The sequence below is a fragment of the Cebus imitator genome, unplaced genomic scaffold, assembly GCF_001604975.1.
Source record: "Cebus imitator isolate Cc_AM_T3 unplaced genomic scaffold, Cebus_imitator-1.0 Scaffold580, whole genome shotgun sequence".
Classification (NCBI taxonomy): domain Eukaryota; kingdom Metazoa; phylum Chordata; class Mammalia; order Primates; family Cebidae; genus Cebus; species Cebus imitator.
In genome coordinates, this window is record NW_016107895.1 from 343,992 (window position 1) to 350,598 (window position 6,607).

The window sequence follows — 6,607 nt, forward strand, 5'->3', positions numbered from 1 at the left end:
AAGGAGGTTAGTGTGACTGTGTGACTAGAGAAGAGTCAAAGAAAGTAGGGGAGAGTAGTAGGAAATGATGCTAAATAGGTAACAGAAATCCAGACAATTAAAGACCTTGTAAGCAATTGTACAGACATTGGTTTTCCTCTAAATGAGATGGGAAACAATTGGAGAGGTTTGAGCAGAAAAGATACTTTAACTTTCTTTTTTTGTTTTTTTTTTTTCCAAGTCTTTTTGACTGTAAGTTTATTTAATGCAAAATAATCCTCTCCAATTTTACTGAGGTTGCTGACGCAGCCCCAGCCTCCACTTTCTTGTCAGCTCCAGGGAGCACAGCACTCCATCTATAGGTAGCTCTGTCAGCTTCCGCTCCTGCGAGTCTTGCAGATCATTCACCCTCCAGACCTTTAGATCAAGGCCTGCCAGTCTCTGGACAGCTGTGGCGTAGGGTGGCAGGCACAATCTCTGGGGGCAGATGAAGGCCATGTAGCCTCTCAAGTCCCGAGGCTATGTGAAGGAACAGTTTGCCTGGAGACATTTCTACTGGTACCTTACCAATGAGGGTATCCAGTATCTCTCATTGGTAAGGTACCGGTAGAAATGTCTCCAGGCAAACTGTTCCTTCACGTAGCCTCGGGACTTGAGAGGCTGCATGGCCTTCATGATATGAAGGTTGGGCACATTCTTGTCTGCCAGCTGCGGGTGCTTAGGCATGTGGACATCCTTGATGGCCACTATGACTCCCTCCTTAAAAAGGAGTTCAAAAACGGCAATCCAGTTCTTCTTAGGCATCAACATCTCAGTGGCTGTAGGGTCCGGGGCTGGGACTGGAAATGTTTAACTTTCACTGTTAATAGGAAAATCTGACTCATGTTGAAAGTAGACTGTGGTAGGGGACAAAGGTATAACACCAGTTAGGAGGCTATTGAAATAATCCAGGCAACAGATAATGATGACTTGAACCAGGATGGTAGCTGTGAAAGCTGGGAGAAGTGGGTGAATTATTGATATATTTTGAAGAGTAAATAGAATTTTTTGATTATTCAAAGATAGAGTGTGAGAGAAAGAGAAGAGTTGAAGAAATACCCAAGAGTTTGGATCTAAGCACATGAAATGATGGGATTGTCATCAACTGAAGGCTGTGAGTAATATCAGTTTTGGGATGTATGTGGGGAGGCAGACTTGGGAGAGACTAGGAGTACTGTTTTATTTATTTTTTATTTTATTTCAGTAGTTTTTAGGAAACAGGTGGTCGTTTTAGACATGTGATATGTCTTTTAGATATTCAAGCAGAGAAGTCAAATGTACTTGGATATACAAGTCTAGAGTTTAAGGGAGAAGTCTAGGGTGGAGATATAAATGGTGTTTAAAGCCAAGAGACAAGATGAGATTATCAAGAGAGGGAGTGTGGACAGAGAAGAGAATGCCAATGATAGCATTCTGGGAAAGAAGAAGGAATCAGTGAAGGAGTCTCAGAGGGAGTAGCTTTCTGAACATAGCTGGAGGCATCATAATATGTGACTTCAAATTATATTACAAGGCTATAGTAACCAAAACACCATGGTATTGTTATAAAAACAGACACATAGACCAATTGAACAGGATAGATAATCCAGAAATAAATCCATGTATTTACAGCCAACTGATTATGGACAAAGGCACCAAGAACATACATTGGAGAAAAGACACTGTCTTCAATAAATGGTGCTGGTGTTATTATATGGATATATTGGGAAACACACACACACACACACACACACACACACACGCTAAAATAAATGGTCCTGCAAAAGTTGGATATTATATTCAGAAGAATGAAACCCAACCCATATCTCTCACTATATATAAAAATCAATTTAAGATAGATTAAAGACTGAAACATAAGATCTGAAACTATAAAACTACTAGAGGAACACAGGGGAAACACTTCTGGACACTTATCTAGACAAATATTTTGTGGCTAAGACCTCAAAAGCACAGGCAACAAAAACAAAACAAGGCAAAAGACAAATATGACTTAATTAAACTAAAAAGCTTTTGCACAGCAAAGGAAACACAAAATAAAAAGGCAACCTATGGAATGGGAAAAACATTTGCAAACTATATATCTGATAAGGGGTTAATATCCAAAATATGTAAGGAACTCAACACCATAGTAAAAACAACAACAAAGTAATTATATTAAAAAGTGGTCAAAAGGCATGAATAGACATTTTTCCAAAGAAGACATACAAATGACCAAAAGGTATATAAAAAATGCTCTACATCAGTAATCATCAGGGAAATGCAAATCAAAGCCACAATTAGATCTCATCTGACCCCAGTTAGGATGGCTGTTATTAAAAAGACAAATAAACGGATGCTGGTAAGGATGTGGAATAAAGAAAATTCATATGCACTGTTGGTTGGAGTGTTAATTAGTCCAGGCACTATGGAACACACTGTGGAGATTTCTCAAAAAACTAAACATAGAACCACCATATGATCAAACAATCTCACGACTATCCAAAATTAAAGAAATCAGTATAACAAAAAGTTACTTGCACCCCAATGTTTATTGTAGCAGTATTCATAATAGCCAGGATACAGAATCAACCGAGGTGTTCATTAATGGCAAATGATATAAAGAAAATGTGGCATGTATATACAATGGAATACTATTCAGCCATAAAAATGAAATCCTGTCATTTGCAGCAACATGGATGGTCATTATTTTAAGTGAAATAAGCCAGGGACAAAAAGACGTTCTTACTCACATGTGGGAACTCATGAAGGTAGAAAGTAGACTGATAGAAACCAGAGGGGGTGAGAAGTATATGTGGATGGGAGGGGTTGATGAAGGAAGATTGGTTAATGGGTACGATCATACAATTACATAGAAGAAATAAGTTATAATGTTTGATAGCAGAGTAGGGTGAGTATAGTTTGTAACAATGCATTGTACCTTTCAAAATAGCAAGAAGAGAGGACTTTAAATGTTCCCAACACACAGAAATGATAAAGACTCATCTGGGCATGATAGCTAATGCCTGTAATCTCAGCACTTTGGGAGGTCGAGGCAGGTGGATCATGAGGTCAGGAGTTCGAGACCAGCCTGTCCAACATGGTGAAACCTCATCTCTACTAAAAATACAAAAAATTAGCCAGGCATGGTTGCACGTGCCTGTAGTCCCAGCTACTCGGGAGGCTGAGGCAGGAGAATTGCTGCAACCCAGGAGGTGGAGATTGCAGTGAGCTTAGATCGCACCACTGCACTCCATCCTGGGAGACAGAGCGAGACTCTGTCTCAAACAAACAAACAAACAAACAAAATGATGAAGACTTGAGGTGATGTATACTCTAAATACCCTGACTTCATCAATATACATACTATGCATGCAATGAAATAGCACATATACCCTATAAATATATACAATTATTATGTATCAATTTAAAAGCATGTATGTAATGTAAGACTGTACTTTCAGGGATCACTTCTATAGTTTGTCACTAGAGAAGTTTCTCTGAATGGGTAGAGATAAAAAGCATGTATGTACTGTGTATATAAATGCGCCAGAAATTTCTGGAAGTATATACACACAAATATACACACAAATTTATTGCCAGTCATTACCTATGGGGAAGGAAGGGAAGAGTTAAGGAGGGGAGGGAGAATGAGATGGAGTGGGGCAGGACAGGGCAGGACACAGCAGGGGCACTTTAAATGTTGTCATTTAGAGAGCACAGTGTTGTGACTACTTGAGTTCAAATCCAGATTCTGGTATTTCATATCTGGGTATTCTTGGGTAACTTACTTCTTTTTCTTCAGTTTCTTTTTTTTTTTTTTTTTTAAGATGGGGTTTCACCATGATGGCCAGGCTGGTGTTGAACTCCTGACCTCAGGTGATCCACCCACCTTGGCCTCCCAAAGTGCTGGGATTACAGGCATGAGCCACTGTGCCCGGCCTTTCTTCAGTTTCTTAATTAAAAAAAAAGAAAGAAAGAAAATACTATCTACTTTAATAAGTAATTCTGAGAATTAAATATGTTAATACCTGAATGCACGTGTTGGTACATGGTAAGTCCTCAATAAATGTTAGCTATTATGATTGTCATTATGCTTCTGTGTTGTTTGAATATTACATGATTTGGAATATTCACGTACTTCCTTTGAAAAAGCCAAGAAAAAGGGGCCAGTAGAGAGTGAGAGGTTGAAAATGGAAAAGAGGTAATAGTAGGTTGAGTATGGCTAGTGAGGAGACCTGTACGTGAATGGGATCTACAATGCACATGGAGGAATTACTTCTAGATTGGAAGAGGGATACCTTTCATTTTAACTGTAGAAAAGGATGGCTGTGAATATGTCTCCAGTTTGGTAGTAGGAAGTTGGTTTCCCATCTGGGGACTTCTATCTTATCTTTAGGAGGTGAGTTCTTTGGGGCAGCTGAGGAGTTGGAGTTTTGAGGAAAATGAAGATTGAGAAGAACCATTTGGGAAAATGAGAGAGTGAGTTGAAAACATGACAGAATCCCCAGTATTGGAGGTCCACTTGATGTTGGTGACCACGAATTCAGAGTGGTACAAATCTGTTCATCTATGTGACTTTCTCTTGCAGTGCTTAACACCCTGGGGGTAGGGGTGAGAGGAAAGGCTGTGAACCAGATGCCAGCATCTTCGATGAATGAGCACAGGACAGCAAAGAGGTGGAGTCAAGGTGTAACCAAATATCATGAAACTCAGAGGAAGAAGGATCAGGGGGTTTTGCCTGAGGGTGGAGGAGGAATGGTTTGAAAGTTGCAGTGTGGTTGGAAGAAGATTCCCACCTTACCTTCTCCCTATGCAGTACATGCGGTGTGTTGGTATAAATCACTTTCACTGGAAAAGGCTGTAAGGGAAGCTCTATCCTTATGGGAAACCTCGGAACATGGATATTCAGGGATGAGTTTGTGGATTGCAGAAGAGTTTGTTAATCATGGAATAGTGTTCCAGGAGGCACAGCTGAAGCATGTAAGGAGTGAAGGTAGAAGTGGGAGGTCAGGATCAGGGAGAAGAAGCACAAAGCAATATGGGAATGCAGTTAGAAGACAAGAACAACAATAATAATGAAACATAACTTAATAATAACAATAATCTAACAGTGCTTTGCATAGATCACCTCATTTAACCCTCATAAAACCTCATGAAGAATAGACCTTAATTTTACAGATGAGAAGACAGGCACAGAGCTCAAGTGATTTGCCCAAGGTCACAAAGTAGATATGTCAAACTGGATGCTTACATGTTGAATGATGACAGAGGAAAAGAGGGATGTGAATGAGGTATGGTGGGTTCGGCTCATCACAAATTTGGTTAGATGGTTAGTCCTGCCATTTTCTGATAGACAGGGGGCTCTCAGGTCTCTCCAAATTTAGCTGTATTTGGACCTGGAGGCAGAAGTTGCTCTTTTATTGGTGTACCTTATATTGCTACGTGTGGAAGGATCCAGGCAGTGGCATGACCAGTACATTTTCTCACCTGTGCTTTGCGGAGTGATTGCTGGTAGGGGCAGTTGTGGGGTTTTCAGATGTGTCTTGCCCTAGTTGGGCATATAAAGTCAGGTTGCCGCTGCCTCTAAGGTATAAGGCTGAGAGGCGGTTTGTGGGAAATGTGAACCTACTGGAAGACTTCACAGGCTGAAGATTCTGAGATATGAGGCCCAGCAGGGGTCTGGCAGTGGCCCAATTTTTTCTTGCAGTGAAAGCATCTCCTCCAGTGTTCAAAGCTTTGGCCTAGCTCCTAAAGAAACCTTTCTTTGCTAGACAATCTGAAGGGTTTGGGTGCCATGCTTGGTGCTCAAGGAAATTTATAAAAAAGAGCAGGAGGCCATATTGCAAACTTCCTTGGGCAGTATTTCAGAGCCTTGTGTCAAGATGACCCTGTAAAATCCTTTCAGAATTCTAAGAAGGCAAACACAATTGTTAAATATTTAATGCTTATTACAGCTACATTACTTATTTTAGTAAAATGTATGATAGACTTGGTTTTCTGTGCTCTGTGCTACATGTACATCAAGGACCCTTGTAAGATAAATTTCACAAAACATTTACATACAAGTTACAGGACAGATAACATGAATGTCTAAAACATAAAGGTCATTTATAACTATTACATGAATAAATGAGGTATTGTTTTAATTTTTGAAGAGGTTTATTTTGAAGCATTTCTTTTTTAATGATATATGGTTAGTTGTAGCAATGATTTATTTGAAGATGAGTTCTTTGTCAGGAGCACACCCTCAATTACAGCCTTGGAAAAACAGAATCCACTTTATGATAATACCGCTTACAACACAATGTCCAGAAATGCATTGCAGTGAAAAGTGCCCTGCTTATGTACCTGTATAGCTGGGTTATGAATGAAAGGTACTTATGCACATGTACTGATCTGAATAGCTCATTAATACTAATAACCTAATATAGCATTTGTCATCATTCAGATTTAGTTTCTGTGATTGTCAGAGTGTATGGAAGTAGATTAAAATATCTATGTGGATATGGTTATATGTCAATTCCCATGCTTGTAAAATCTGTCATAACTTAGATAGCATATGTATAATTTTTATAGAATTAAAATTTATGGGCCGGGTGTGGTGGCTCAC

The 6,607-nt window shown here is 39.5% G+C and overlaps 1 long non-coding RNA gene and 1 pseudogene across 1 annotated transcript in view; both read left to right on the forward strand.

The window, feature by feature from the left end:
- LOC108294447 overlaps positions 1-6,607 on the forward strand; it is a 44,370-nt gene that overhangs the window by 30,732 nt on the left and 7,031 nt on the right. The window lies entirely within an intron of this gene.
- LOC119469151 lies at positions 3,443-3,543 on the forward strand (annotated as a pseudogene).